The sequence below is a fragment of the Triticum urartu genome, unplaced genomic scaffold, assembly GCF_056163025.1.
Source record: "Triticum urartu cultivar PI428250 unplaced genomic scaffold, HENAU_Tu73 scaffold2, whole genome shotgun sequence".
In the NCBI taxonomy this organism is placed as follows: Eukaryota; Viridiplantae; Streptophyta; class Magnoliopsida; order Poales; family Poaceae; genus Triticum; species Triticum urartu.
The window spans coordinates 15,551,917-15,567,489 of NW_028260368.1; the positions used below are offsets into that span (position 1 = coordinate 15,551,917).

At 35.2% G+C, this 15,573-nt stretch overlaps 6 non-coding genes across 6 annotated transcripts; 3 read left to right on the top strand and 3 right to left on the bottom strand.

The window, feature by feature from the left end:
- Nucleotides 1–4,357: 4,357 nt before the first annotated feature.
- On the bottom strand, nt 4,358–4,445 carry TRNAS-GCU (transfer RNA serine (anticodon GCU)). The gene has a single exon. It is a non-coding gene; the product is annotated as a tRNA-Ser (tRNA).
- Nucleotides 4,446–8,072: 3,627 nt separating this feature from the next.
- Nucleotides 8,073–8,160, bottom strand: TRNAS-UGA (transfer RNA serine (anticodon UGA)). The gene has a single exon. It is a non-coding gene; the product is annotated as a tRNA-Ser (tRNA).
- Nucleotides 8,161–8,984: 824 nt separating this feature from the next.
- On the top strand, nt 8,985–9,055 carry TRNAG-GCC (transfer RNA glycine (anticodon GCC)). Its single transcript has one exon. It is a non-coding gene; the product is annotated as a tRNA-Gly (tRNA).
- A 2,484-nt stretch (nt 9,056–11,539) lies between these two features.
- TRNAT-GGU (transfer RNA threonine (anticodon GGU)) lies at nt 11,540–11,611 on the top strand. The gene has a single exon. It is a non-coding gene; the product is annotated as a tRNA-Thr (tRNA).
- A 507-nt stretch (nt 11,612–12,118) lies between these two features.
- TRNAY-GUA (transfer RNA tyrosine (anticodon GUA)) lies at nt 12,119–12,200 on the top strand. Its single transcript has one exon. It is a non-coding gene; the product is annotated as a tRNA-Tyr (tRNA).
- Nucleotides 12,201–15,231: 3,031 nt separating this feature from the next.
- On the bottom strand, nt 15,232–15,302 carry TRNAC-GCA (transfer RNA cysteine (anticodon GCA)). The gene has a single exon. It is a non-coding gene; the product is annotated as a tRNA-Cys (tRNA).
- Nucleotides 15,303–15,573: the final 271 nt, after the last annotated feature.

Below are 15,573 nucleotides of genomic sequence, written 5' to 3' on the forward strand. Positions count from 1 at the left end.
GAATACCCTTCGAATTTTTCCATTTGTATTTCTACTTGAATCAGAGAGAAGAAGCATTTCTCGGTTTATCGAATGATGATACATAGTGCAATATGGTCAGAACAGGGTGTTGCATTTTTAATACAAACCCTGGAAAGAAAGGGAGTCTAATCCACAGATCTTTTTCTGCTCCTTTTCTACCCAATTAGTTTATGTTTGTTCTAATTAAAAAAAAAGAACAGAACAAGTTTTTTATTTTTGCAGGCCAATCGCTCTTTTGACTTTGGAATACAGCCTCTTTATCAATATACTGCTTCTTTTACACATTCATCCATAACATCCCTTATTCAATCCATAATCAAGAATAATTAGGATTTCTAAAAAAAAAAAGAAAAAATAAAGGGTCCACTCATAGGAAAACCCAACCTTTCCCCGCATCCGGCACTAATCTATTTTTAACGTCTAATTAGAGCGGGGAATCATTCCAATTAGGAAGTTCAGCTCGTTGCTTTTTATTTTACCAGAATTGGAGCCAGGCTCTATCCATTTATTCATTAGACCCAGAAAATCGTAATTTTGGATTCCATTCAAAAAGATTGATTTTATTACGACATGCTATTTTTTCCATTCATTACTTTGAGGATCAGTCGTGGTCTTCTAGACTCTACCAAGAGTCTGGACGAATTTGTTGTTTCATCCAAATGTGTAAAAGATCATAGTCGCACTTAAAAGCCGAGTACTCTACCATTGAGTTAGCAACCCAGATAAAAAAAGGATCTTAGATACGATCGAAATCCAAAAATCAATGGAATTACACCGCGCGCTTCTGTCAAAACATTGAACTAGCAAGACATCAAAAGATTTTTTTTATCGACCATGAAAAACACTCAAATGCCAAAACGAACAGGTCCGGTGAAATTCCACTAAAGTAAAGTTAAAAAAAGAGCGACCCTAATCACGATGGCCAAATTCTCCTTATTTTTAGCGATTTTTATTAACAAAAAATATATATTATAAAAAAATATATATTATATTGTATGAGAATACATGCAAGAGGAACACCCTTATCATTTGAGCGAAGTGTAGGCGGAAAAATTGAATATGGAGTGAGGATAAAGAGACCCATCTATCTACAAATTCTATTTGTTCAATAGACCTTTGTCAATGGAAATACAATGGTAAGAAAACAAATTAGATAGAAAAAGTAAATAAAATAGGGGCTTATGTTGGATTGGCACGATATAATATAAATCCAAATAGGATTAAAAAAGAGGTAAATTGTGTCTAAATAATTAGACAACTAGGAATACTAATAATCTTCTCCTATCCTATTTTTTGATTCATTTAGTTCTTCAATTAACTCAAAGTTCTTTCTTTTTCTTTAAAGAATTCTGCCTTCCTTAAAATATCATAAACAGTTCTTGTTGGTTGAGCACCCTTTTCAAGGAAATAGAGAATAGCTGGAACATTTAAACAAGTTTGATTCTTTATCGGATCATAAAAACCTACTTTTTGAAGATCTCTTCCTTCTCTTCGAGATCGAACATCAATTGCAACGATTCGATAGACAGCTTATTGGGATAGATGTAGATAAACAACGCCCCCCCCTAGAAACGTATATGAGGTTTTCTCCTCATACGGCTCGAGAAAATGATTCGAATTTCTGTCGATAATAATAGAAATTAGACTATGACGTGCATTAATTTCCTTACAGAAAAAACAAATTTCATTTATACTCATGACTCAAGTGGGCTAATTTTGCCTGACAAACTTCGAAGGCAAAATCCTTCCAAAATTTTTGAGTCGTCTTTAAACTCTTTTCTTTGTCTCATTTCGAACGAATTGACTTTTATTCCTTATTCTAATCCAACTCTGTTGTTGAGACAATTGAAAATTGTGTTTACTTGTTCTGGAATCCTTTATCTTTGATTTGTGAAATCCTTGGGTTTAGACATTACTTCGGGAATTCCTATTTTTTTCTTTCAAAAGAGTAGCAACATACCCTTTTTTCTTATTTCCTTCGATAAAGCATTTATCTCTTCTATAGAAATCTAATAAGAGGGATTGATTCTGATATACTTTTATTGGACTTTCTTCTTATTTTAACCTTTCGATTTATTTCTATATTAAGGATAGACTGACAAAGTTGGCCTAATTTATTAGTTTTCACTAACCCTAGATTCTTTCCCTTGATAAAAAAAAATTCTGTCCTCTCGAGCTCCATCGTGTACTATGTTACTTAAACCCAGCGCAAATTTGGTTCGGAACGAATAGAACAGGCTATGTCGAGCCAAGAGCATTTCATTACTATGGAAAATGATGGATAGCAAAATCCACAATCGATCATGTCCTTCAAGTCGCACGTTGCTTTCTACCACATCGTTTTAAACGAAGTTTTACCATAACAAACATTCCTCTTTTCATTGCAAAGTGGTATAGAGAATTGATCCAATATGGATGGAATCATGAATAGTCATTGGTTTAGTTTTTTTATACTAATTAAAACTTGCTATCTATGGAGCAATATGGATAAAGAAAGTAAGTATTTATCCGGGAAGCCTCCGCCAAGATCCAATTTATTTAAACCCATATTAAAATTCTATCATATGAATGAAACATAGTTTGAAAAAGACGACTAAACAAGTTTGCTTAAAACTTATTTATTCTTAAATTTCCACCCTCAACGGATGGCTCGAGATGATCAATCTTGAAGTGAGAAAAGAAGGATTGACTCTTCCTCAATAAATAAACTATCAACCTCCAAAAAAGTTTAATTAATTTAATTACTAGAATTAGAATTCTAGTAGTAATATATTTTTTCAGTACCAAAAACAATTAACTATAATAACTAAATAAACTATTCCAATGAAAAGATTGAAAGTTTTTGGTAGTTATAGAATTCTCGTACTTCTTCAACTCGAATACCAAAAGGAAGAAAAAAATATGACTAAGTGATTTTATAGTAGAGGCATATCCTGAATGTGCTTGATAGATCCCATTTTTTCATGAAAATAAAGATAGTCAATTTGACTGGACTTAAGACTTTATTATGTTTTCTGAGAAAGAATAAGATATCATTATTCTCTTTAATAAACTTTTGTCTCGTACGGAATACTATATGATTTCACCGTTTGTTTCATCAGAAACAATCTGGGACGGAAGGATTCGAACCTCCGAGTAACGGGACCAAAACCCGCTGCCTTACCACTTGGCCACGCCCCATTTCGGGTTTTATGCGACACTAATAAACACTAGTATGTTTATTTGTTATTCGTCAATACCATTTCAATTACATAAAAAAGGAGGGATATTCTCTTGCTAGTATTCTACACATGCGGATAATATAGAATCAAAAAAATGCATTGATCATTACATGGAATTCTATTAAGATATTATATGAAAGTCGAATTTATTCCACTCTCATTTGAGAGTGCGAATACAAGGAGGTATTTTGTGTTTGGGAAAGTCCGAAGAAAAAAGATTTTGAATCTGCCTTTTCCTTCTTTCCCTTAAAAAAATAACTCAAGAAAAATCCAATTATTTACTCTACAAGAATGAAATGCTTGTTATGCCTAATATACTTAGTTTAACCTGTATCTGTTTTAATTCTGTTCTTTATCCTACTAGTTTTTTCTTTGCCAAATTACCCGAAGCTTATGCTATTTTCAATCCAATCGTGGATATTATGCCTGTTATACCTCTATTCTTTTTTCTATTAGCCTTTGTTTGGCAAGCTGCTGTAAGTTTTCGATGAAATCTTTAGTACTCTGTATGCCAAATTGAATGATGTGTTCATTCCAAAAAAATTTTAAAATGGGTAAAAGCCGAGAAGTTTTATATTTTTATATTATGAACCTTCGATTCTAAAATTTAAATTCTTCTACATTGAATGGGTAGCTACAGCAATAAATTTGGATCAGCCTTTCTACTCCCCTGCACCTAGGTTGAGCAGGTACCTAAAGGTACCTACACAATACCTAACCACCTAACCCTATTTTTGCTATTGATAAGAGTGCTTATTATAAAAGAATTCTTGCAATTTTTTTCAAGAATTCTTTTTTGCATTTTTAGGTATAAAAAAAAACCATCCTAGTGGATCCGTGTGGTAAGGAAAAACTGGTAATCTATTCCTTAAAAAAAAATCTTGGAGATTATGTAATGCTTACTCTCAAACTTTTTGTTTATACAGTAGTGATATTCTTTGTTTCACTCTTTATCTTTGGATTCTTATCTAATGACCCAGGACGGAATCCTGGACGCGAGGAGTAAAAATTCAGTTTTTTTTTTTCTTATTGGATTTGTTTCGTACATTTATCTATGAGAAAATCCGGGGGTCAGAATTCTTTCCAATTCGAAAGTCCCAAATGATCCAAGGGAGCGGAAAGAGAGGGATTCGAACCCTCGGTACAAAAAAATTGTACAACGGATTAGCAATCCGCCGCTTTAGTCCACTCAGCCATCTCTCCACGTTCCAAAGCGAAAGGTTTCCGTGATATGATATAGGCAAGAAATAAGAAATAACGGTTGCAAAAAACCCCTTTTTTTTCTTTCAAAAGTCTATAAAAATTATATTGCCAATTCCATTTTAATTATATTCTTTTTTCTTAATGTTAATAAAAAAAGAAGAAAATTCTTGTTTTTTCTTTCTAAAAATCGATATTGGCCGAGAGACAATCAAATAGATTTTCTCTTTAGCGGGCATTTCCATATAGGACTTGTTATAATTATAATAAAACAAGCAGGTTATATAAAAAAAACGCTTTTTTTGTCGATTATTTATCAAGAAAGCAAAAAGGGTTCTTATCAAATCCACCATAAAATTGGAAAGAAGCATAAAGTAAGTAGACCTGACTCCTTTAATGATGCCTCTATCCGCTATTCTGATATATAAATTCGATGTAGATGAAATTGTATAAGCGAATTTTTTTTATTTCCTTAGACTTAGACCGCGCAAGACAAGAATTTTTCGCTATTTACGATTTCATATTCTTGTTACTAGATGTTCTATAGGAATAAGAAGAAATCGCAACTCCTTTGCGCTACACATAAAATTGGATTTCGAAGGTCCATTTTTTTTTTTCAGAATCCTCTATTATTTTAGTTCTTCCACCCATGCAATAGAGAGGGAATGGGAAAAGAAGGGTTACTTTTATTTGCATTTTTCCCTTAAAAGATAGACTTTGAAATAGGAGTCTTGGAATAATGCTGAATTCAAAGGTTTATTTCTTTCTATAGTATAAGAAAAACAATTTATTTCTATTTCTATAGTATAAGAAAAACAAATAAATAGTATAAGAAAAACAAATCGAATCAAATTCATGGATTTACCACGACCTCGGTTGTGACTGTGACTCCATAGATAAAAATGGGAAATTTCTCTCTTCGAGACCATTGAAAAAGGGCATTGAACGAGAAAGAAATCGTCCACAGATAATAAAACTATCATATGCCTTGGAAAGTGATATGAGGTGCTCGGAAATGGTTGAAGTAATTGAATAGGAGGATCACTATGACTATAGCCCTTGGTAGAATTCCTAAAGAAGAAAATGATCTATTTGATACTATGGATGACTGGTTACGAAGGGACCGTTTCGTTTTTGTAGGATGGTCTGGCCTATTGCTCTTTCCTTGTGCTTATTTCGCTTTAGGGGGTTGGTTTACAGGGACAACTTTTGTAACTTCTTGGTATACCCATGGATTGGCTAGTTCCTATTTGGAAGGTTGTAATTTCTTAACCGCAGCAGTTTCTACCCCTGCCAATAGTTTAGCACACTCTTTGTTGCTACTATGGGGGCCCGAAGCACAAGGAGATTTTACTCGTTGGTGTCAATTAGGCGGTCTATGGACTTTTGTAGCTCTCCACGGGGCTTTTGCACTAATAGGTTTCATGTTACGCCAATTTGAACTTGCTCGGTCTGTTCAATTGCGGCCTTATAATGCAATCTCATTCTCTGGTCCAATTGCTGTTTTTGTTTCTGTATTCCTTATTTATCCACTGGGGCAATCTGGTTGGTTCTTTGCGCCGAGTTTTGGCGTAGCAGCGATATTTCGATTCATCCTTTTCTTCCAAGGATTTCATAATTGGACGTTGAACCCATTTCATATGATGGGAGTTGCCGGAGTATTAGGTGCGGCTCTGCTATGCGCTATTCATGGAGCGACCGTAGAAAACACTCTATTTGAGGACGGTGATGGTGCAAATACCTTCCGTGCTTTTAACCCAACTCAAGCTGAAGAAACTTATTCAATGGTCACTGCTAACCGCTTTTGGTCCCAAATCTTTGGTGTTGCTTTTTCCAATAAACGTTGGTTACATTTCTTTATGCTATTTGTACCCGTCACCGGTTTATGGATGAGTGCTATTGGCGTAGTTGGCTTGGCTCTGAACTTACGTGCCTATGACTTTGTTTCCCAGGAAATCCGTGCAGCGGAAGATCCTGAATTTGAGACTTTCTACACCAAAAATATTCTTTTAAACGAGGGTATTCGTGCGTGGATGGCAGCTCAGGATCAGCCTCATGAAAATCTTATATTCCCTGAGGAGGTTCTACCACGTGGAAACGCTCTTTAATGGAACTTTCGTTTTAGCTGGTCGTGACCAAGAAACCACCGGCTTTGCTTGGTGGGCTGGGAATGCCAGACTTATCAATTTGTCCGGTAAACTGCTTGGAGCTCATGTAGCTCATGCCGGATTAATCGTATTCTGGGCCGGAGCAATGAACCTATTTGAAGTGGCCCATTTCGTACCAGAAAAGCCCATGTATGAACAAGGGTTGATTTTACTTCCACACTTAGCTACTCTAGGTTGGGGAGTAGGGCCAGGGGGGGAAGTTCTAGATACTTTTCCGTACTTTGTATCTGGCGTACTTCACCTAATTTCCTCCGCAGTCTTAGGCTTCGGTGGCATTTATCACGCGCTTCTGGGACCCGAGACTCTTGAGGAATCTTTTCCATTCTTTGGTTATGTCTGGAAAGATAGAAATAAAATGACTACAATTTTGGGTATTCACTTAATTTTGTTAGGTCTAGGTGCTTTTCTTCTAGTACTCAAGGCTCTTTATTTTGGCGGTGTATATGATACCTGGGCCCCTGGGGGGGGAGATGTAAGAAAAATTACCAATTTGACCCTTAGTCCCAGTGTTATATTTGGTTATTTACTAAAATCTCCTTTTGGTGGAGAAGGGTGGATTGTTAGTGTAGATGATTTAGAAGATATAATTGGTGGGCATGTATGGTTGGGTTTTATTTGTGTATTTGGCGGAATTTGGCATATTTTAACCAAACCCTTCGCATGGGCTCGCCGTGCATTTGTATGGTCTGGAGAAGCTTACTTGTCTTATAGTTTAGCTGCTTTATCTGTCTTTGGTTTTATCGCTTGTTGTTTTGTATGGTTCAATAATACAGCTTATCCGAGTGAGTTTTATGGACCCACCGGGCCAGAAGCTTCTCAAGCTCAAGCATTTACTTTTCTAGTTAGAGACCAGCGTCTTGGAGCTAATGTGGGATCCGCTCAAGGACCCACAGGTTTAGGTAAATATCTAATGCGTTCCCCAACTGGGGAGGTTATCTTTGGAGGGGAAACTATGCGTTTTTGGGACCTTCGTGCTCCATGGTTAGAACCTCTAAGGGGCCCCAACGGTTTGGACTTGAGTAGGTTGAAAAAAGACATACAACCTTGGCAAGAACGACGCTCAGCAGAATATATGACCCACGCTCCTTTAGGCTCTTTAAATTCCGTGGGTGGCGTAGCTACCGAGATCAATGCAGTTAATTATGTCTCTCCTAGAAGTTGGTTATCAACTTCTCATTTTGTTCTAGGATTCTTCTTTTTTGTGGGCCATTTATGGCATGCAGGAAGAGCCCGAGCTGCTGCAGCAGGTTTTGAAAAGGGAATCGATCGTGATTTGGAACCTGTTCTTTACATGAACCCTCTTAACTAAGATTTTCTTATTTATACCTGTTCTACTTTTTTTCTGTTCTGGCTCGGTTATTCCATCTAGCCGAGCCATTCATTCCTTTTTATGAAAGAAAGATAAGGGACAGAAAAAAAAAATAAATAAAAATGAAAGAAACAAACGTATTCAATAAGCAAAAGGAGAGAGAGGGATTCGAACCCTCGATAGTTCCTAGAACTATACCGGTTTTCAAGACCGGAGCTATCAACCACTCAGCCATCTCTCCACAGCCTAATCCTTATTTTACTCCTACAAATAGAACATAGCCATATAAAAAATAAAAAGATTTATTAGCCTCTAGAAAGATATCAGATACAAGTTCCTTTTCGATATATCTCTGTATACTGTATACACGGATACAGGATCCGCTATACCCGCTTGTGAAATAAAGAGTAAATAATCTCTTCTCACCCCCATATCCAAATAAAAAAGCGGTTTAAGTAATAAATTTGAATTAAAGAGAAGAATCAATGGATTCATGATTAAACCCCTCCTACTTCTTGTATTTTTTTACAATTTTGGTTTAAGTGAGGGATCAAATATGTAGTCAACTTTATTTGATGGTAGCTTGGAGGATTAGAAATATGACTATTGCTTTCCAATTAGCTGTTTTTGCATTAATTGCGACTTCCTCAGTCTTAGTAATTAGTGTACCCCTTGTATTTGCTTCTCCTGATGGTTGGTCAAATAATAAAAATGTTGTATTTTCCGGTACATCATTATGGATTGGACTAGTCTTTCTCGTAGCTATTCTGAATTCTCTCATTTCTTAAATGAAATTTGGTTAATATTTATTAACCCCATAAAAAAGAAATAATAAAGGCCATTTCTTCTAAAAAATTAGAATAGTGAGACGTATTAAAACGCAATTTGCGTTCCGAATTGCTAGCTCTTCTCTTTCAGTATTATGAAATTCCATTCCCATTAGAATATTCATTGACAGATAATAAAAAAAGGAAAACTCTAATATAATAGAAAATGAAATGAAACGGTCGACCCAGACATAGAAGGTCGACCCAGGCGGATATACGCTATAAAATATATACCGTAGCGAGCGTAGTTCAATGGTAAAATATCTCCTTGCCAAGGAGAAGATACGGGTTCGATTCCCGCCGCTCGCCCGCTTAATTTATCAAAGTACTATGATAAAAAGTTTAGTCTAGTTAACTGTTTAACTACTTATATTAAATTAAGTATTAATTAGGTGTTAGTCTAGTGCCGTATCCCTTACTATCTTACCCTTCCTTTGCATCCCACTCAAAAAAAGAGGGCGCTCCAGAGGCAGAAATAGAACTCGCCAACAGAGCTCCAAAAATTGGGTATTAACTGAGACAAACAACGGGCAAACTTTTTTTAAAGGGAAGGGAGAGGTAGACTGTCCCTTTCGTTTCATTTTTATTTTCTGCAGGGTAGGGAGAGGCCTTGCGCCTTCTTTTTTTGAAGGCAAGTGACTTCGCAAACTGCTCAATTTTGCCCTCTAGGGCCGGGAACTAATGAATAAAAAAGGGTTGGATACGCCCCTCTACCATACATATCTAGAGAAATAGAATAGTCCTTTTATACAGACTGCTAAGTGCGGAGACGGGAATCGAACCCGTGACCTCAAGGTTATGAGCCTCGTGAGCTACCAAACTGCTCTACTCCGCTCTGGAGTACCAGAAACTGGTGGACAAAAAAGGCTTGAATACAAGCCTCTAACATGTCTAGACAAATAGAATACTCCTTTTATACAGAATGGAGCGGGTAGCGGGAATCGAACCCGCATCGTTAGCTTGGAAGGCTAGGGGTTATAGTCGACGTTGGTTGATTATTTTTAACGTCTCTAATTCAAAACCGAACATGAAATTTTGATTTCATTCGGCTCCTTTATGGATATTCTCACCACTTAACATCTATGTCAGCTTTTCTATTTGAATGGAACCAAAGCTCTCCGCTTTCTAGATGATCCTTATAGAGTAGGAGATAGAAATTCTATCTAAATTCATCTAATCTACTTACTTCGTTCCCTAATTTCATTCAAGAGATCCTGAGGAAAAGAATTGGGTTTCCACCGAGCTGAAACAATATGCGGATGGTTCTAGTAAACCAAAACTATCGTTTTTTAGCTATTTGGCTTCCTTATTCCTTATTTTAAGAAGATTTAGTTACGATTGGAAATCAACTTTTTTGTATCTTCATCCATAGATCCTTTACTCATATTTTCAAAATTGGAATACTTAATCCAATGCAAAATTATGCTTCGCGACTCTGTACTCATAATCCTATTTTTATTTTGGATGCAATTTAAATTAGTCTTTGGATACAAATCGCCAGAATGTATATTCTTCCTCAATATGCTATTGAGAGGAAAAGGATTTAATCCTTTATAAGAACTAAAGTTTTCATCGGAATATAAAAATAAAAAACTTAAGGATGCCTTAAGTATATCATTTCAAATTCAGTTATTAATAGAACGAATCACACTTTTACCACTAAACTATACCCGCTACATTGTAGATTATGGTATAAATGGTACCCTTTGTCAAGGATAGCCATTTGACAAGAAGGCTAATTCCCCCTTATTGAATCAGATGGAGAAGGTTCATGACACTGAGCCGTTGGTACTTCTACTTCGATCGCTCGCCTTTACTTTAGGATTTAGATAGCCCCTCTGGTCTGTAAAAAAAATCTTTTCTTACCATGCTAATAGCGCCTGAACCAAATGTATTTATTTTGATTAGGATCCTATTCTACGGTTACGACTACAATAATAATTATTTACTTTGCAAGGACGTAAGTGTGTCAGACTGCTAAATTGTTTTATTATTCCTACAATATAAACTAGGGGATATAGGGGGTAACACTGTCCCTATAAATTCCTTTTTTCCTTTTCTTTTTTGTCCAGAATTGAACAAAAAAGAAATTATGGAAGATGTTTTCTTCCCCCATTAAGTCCGAGCCATAGAGTAAGAGTGAGATGAGTTTTCCAAATTCATCATAGACTTTCCCTATGGCTTGATAGAAGTAAGCAGCAAAGAGTCGTAACTTAAAGAAAAAAACGGACAGGGCCGACAGATTTACCTGATGTAAAGAAGATCCTAAAAGTCTCTGATTAGTCGACTCTCTCCATTTAACACTTTCCTCTCTCTCCTTTTTTCCACTGACTCAATTCTAGTTTATTAGATTCTTGTTTAAAAGAATGCAAAAAGTTCAATAGAACTAAGAACACATAAAAAATAGCATAGAGGATCAAGGCCATTACCAAAAGTTCCTCCCAAGGATCCTATATCCTATTGGGTATCTGTTCCCCGCCTTTTCCCGCTAGGATCGGAAATCTTATATTTTCCATATCCATATACCGTTGAATCCTTGGGGTTCCAGAATCCGCCTATTTTACTAGTCTTCGGAAACGGAAAACCCTGAACCAAGAAGAGTTGGATATGTTATGTAGGGTATGTTTTTTTTTATTAATTTTATTTTGAGCTCTCAAGATATCGATATATACATATACAATCTCTACATAATGTCTCTCTCTCTATCTCTATATATTATATATATAATATGTACATTATGCAGTAGACCCATAATGGGAAATCCAAGTGGCTAATTTTTGAATTAAATAAAAAGCCCTTTTAACTCAGTGGTAGAGTAATGCCATGGTAAGGCATAAGTCATCGGTTCAAATCCGATAAAGGGCTTTTTAAATTAGTGGTAGAGTAATCTCGTGCTAAGACGTAAGTCGTTGGTTCGAATCTGATAGAGTACTTTTCTACTAAATTGATTCACTTTTTTTCTTTGTTTTTGAAACTTTCTCTATATTTTTAGAGAATTTTATGACTTAGTGCGGGATGGATGCATTTTTGGTATGAACACTAAATGAAGCACGGAGAATTAATCTATAACGATCAACTAAAAAAAATCCTAGATGAAAACATAACAGAAAAGTTGGAAAAACTCTTTGCTTTGGATCTATTTATACTTTTCGAGTATATTGACAATTCCAAAAAACTGCTCATACTATGATTATAGTATAATCACGAGCGGTTGTATATGGCCCTATCGTCTAGTGATGCCCCTATCGTCTAGTGGTTCAGGACATCTCTCTTTCAAGGAGGCAGCGGGGATTCGACTTCCCCTGGGGGTAGGGAGTATTATGAAAGGAGGTTAATCATAGATTAGCAAAAACCCTAGAATAAATTCTTCCTGGGTCGATGCCCGAGTGGTTAATGGGGACGGACTGTAAATTCGTTGACAATGTCTACGCTGGTTCAAATCCAGCTCGGCCCAAACCAAAAATCTAGGGCTTCGTGAGTATGAACTAAATCCTTTTGTTTTTCTTCCATAAAATAAAATGTCTGATCTATAGAAATAAAAGATAAAGAAAAAAGGGAAATTTTTTTTTCTAATCCATATCTCTCTCATTCCTTTCTTACAAACAAAAGAGTTTTTCTTATTGAAGGCTGGATTATTATCCATTTTTAGTGATAAAAAATCACGACATACTAGTTATGTCACTCTCACTATACCCACGTATAATATAATATGTGGGTATGTAGTATATGATTCGTCTATTTCTTAGAGTACGAAAGACGAATCGAATCTTCTTATGGTTCTATTTAAGAATGGGTATGCCATACACCCCGCGGGGATTGTAGTTCAATTGGTCAGAGCACCGCCCTGTCAAGGCGGAAGCTGCGGGTTCGAGCCCCGTCAGTCCCGAACTAGGGTTCAATGAATGGAGAAATTGATATTTCCTTTTTCCATGAAAAAAAGGGGCAGGGAGCAAGATCAAATACCCACAGGGCACCCTTACTTCACTTTTTTATTTTGCATCTCTCATTAAAGAGGGAGGGAGGGCATATAGGAATTTTTTTTTCACTACTCCCAATCGATAAAGAAAGACACACATACGATATGTGGATTAGTAGAATTTAGGATATTATATTACTCTATCTTTCTTTATGATGATACCATCCTCATCTTAATTTCCTATTCCACTCTTATGGAATAGAGTACCGGTATTTTACCGGAATCCATACATAAATCGTATTCCCTTTTTATTTCAGACCTCTTTTCCCCATCTCACTTCTACTGCTTATTTGGATGTCTATGTGACCCATAGAAAGTGAAAGTTGGTCATATAATACATACATAATTGTATGTATAACTATAAGAAAAAGGAAGGGAAATTGTATAAGATTAAGAAAGTATAAGATTAAGAAAGCTCGTGGGTTAGAGATATAGAAAAGAAAAAGTAGAAAAGGATTAAAAAAGAGGGAATTCCTAATCCAATCAAAAAACCCATTTTGGTCTTAGTGTGGATAGAGGATCTTCCTATGTTATACTATATAACTCTCATCCGTGAAATATAACTCTCATCCATGAATTGATTTGATAGATCCGATATTCATAATATTGAATTGATTCAGTATTATCAGAATGCAAGCCCTACCCTTGAATTTACAAGATACCCCTTTTTCCTCTCCATGGGATTACATCCCGAGTTATTGTGAAAATAAAAAATAAAGAGGTTATGGAAGTCAATATTCTCGCATTTATTGCTACTGCACTGTTCATTCTAGTTCCTACTTCTTTTTTACTTATTATTTATGTAAAAACAGTCAGCCAAAATAATTAATTGGAATTCCAATTAATCATTGAAGAAATTAAAAAGGGATTAAATAAAAAAAATCCAAGTCTTAAATGAAAGGATCTGGTTGGAATCTTAAAGTGTGGTAGAAAGAACTACATATAGTTTTTTCTACGACACTTTAGATTCTTTCTATTATATTATCTTTGAATCTACATAGAATAGATTAGTAGATTGAAATAGTTAAGTAGTCTAATTCAATTTCTTTTTTCATTGCATCCACTTAATTTCAATCAGGTCAAAATAAAAAAATCTAAGACAATTCTTGACCAAAGAATCCATGGAAGGAAAGAAAAATAATATGAAGAATAGACTATAGTAAAAAGTAAAAGGAAATGGAAAATGTGTGATATGCCGTGAATAGTTCCGTGGAAGAAAGTCTAATTTTCTTATGTATAGAACTTTTTTTAACCATTCGTCATTTCTAGTAGAAATTCTGAATTGGTATAATGGCTCTTTCTTACATTACAACTTACAATACAAGAGTTTCTTACAGGAGTGAAACAAAACTAAAGAAAAAGATTAAAGAATAACGTTTGACAAAATGATTAATGCAAAATGATCCATTAAAGAAAAGAATTGATACAACAATTTGATTACTTAATCAATTAGTAGTATCCCTAGAGTCCACTCCTTCCCCATACTACTAGTGAAAGAGAAAATGTAAAGACTACCATTAAAGCAGCCCAAGCGAGACTTACTATATCCATCTAAATTATGTCTCCTATTTCTATGAAGGGATTATTCTACTATTGATCAATAATCATAGTGGAATCAAGGGTACAGAGTCAAAAAGGGATTCCGCCCTAAGGCCATGGATCAATCAGTTCAAGGAATTTACTCCTAACAAATTCTTATAGGAATTCTGGTAGAATTAGAGAGCATTAAAAATACGAGATACTATAGCCCTTTTTTCCTTAAAAAAGAAAGAGTACGGGAATGATGTCCTGAATAGAAGAAGCGGGAATAGGAAGATTTTTTATTCCTTTTGTTACTCTTTTTTTTTTTTTTAAGCAAAGGACGCCCGAATATACCATAAAATTATCGATAGATAAATATTTATTGGATACCTACCTTACCTAATGTTTATTTTTGACCTAAACCCTGCAGCCTTGCTTTGTATCATTCTATGAAAGAATGAAGAGATTTTATCCATAATACAACTCCTAAATTGATTTTTGATCGACCTATTTAATCTGATTCTCGTTAGAATTAAGTAGTCCTTACTTTAGTGTATGTAGGTAACATAAGATGTACGATAAAAAAATGTATAATAATTAGTAAGTCTTGATATTCTTTCGTGGAGTCCCTTCTTGAATCTTAGATTGAAAAAAAAAAAGAATGCCCCTTAGGGACCTTTCTTTGGATACCAAGATTTCTGACATCTTATCCTCGTATTTTAAAATTATCAAATCGAATCTCAATTAAGAACCAATTCAAATTCATATAATAAAAGAATAAGGAAACACTACCTCACCCCTATTGATAACCATTTTGGCCACTACCGTCAAAACAAACCCTAACCCTAGTTTGAGGATAGAACTATGGTATGGTTTCTCTAAACCCAGTATCGGCAGGCCCAGTTACTCTCTTGCCCGAACTTATGCGAAGTAAAAATTTATCGAATTCGATCAGCACTATAAAAAAAACCTAAGTATTTTATTGATCAGGCGGCACCCAGATTTGAACTGGGGATAAAGGATTTGCAGTCCCCTGCCTTACCGCTTGGCCATGCCGCCAAAAAATCCGATCAAAAATCTAGAAAACAGCAAGTATTCATCCACGTTTTCTTACGAAAAGCCCCTTTTATTTTGAATATAATTCTACTTACTTTTTTCCAATCTTTTTCAAAAAATCTATTCCTGCTTTTTTTGATCCAGTTTCTATTATTCTCCTCGATAGATTCTATCTTAAAACATACATTGTTAACACAATAAAACTTCCCATTTCTTTCTATTGAGATGAAAAAGAAGAAAAAGTGGATTTCTATTCACAGGCTGCAAAATTCAG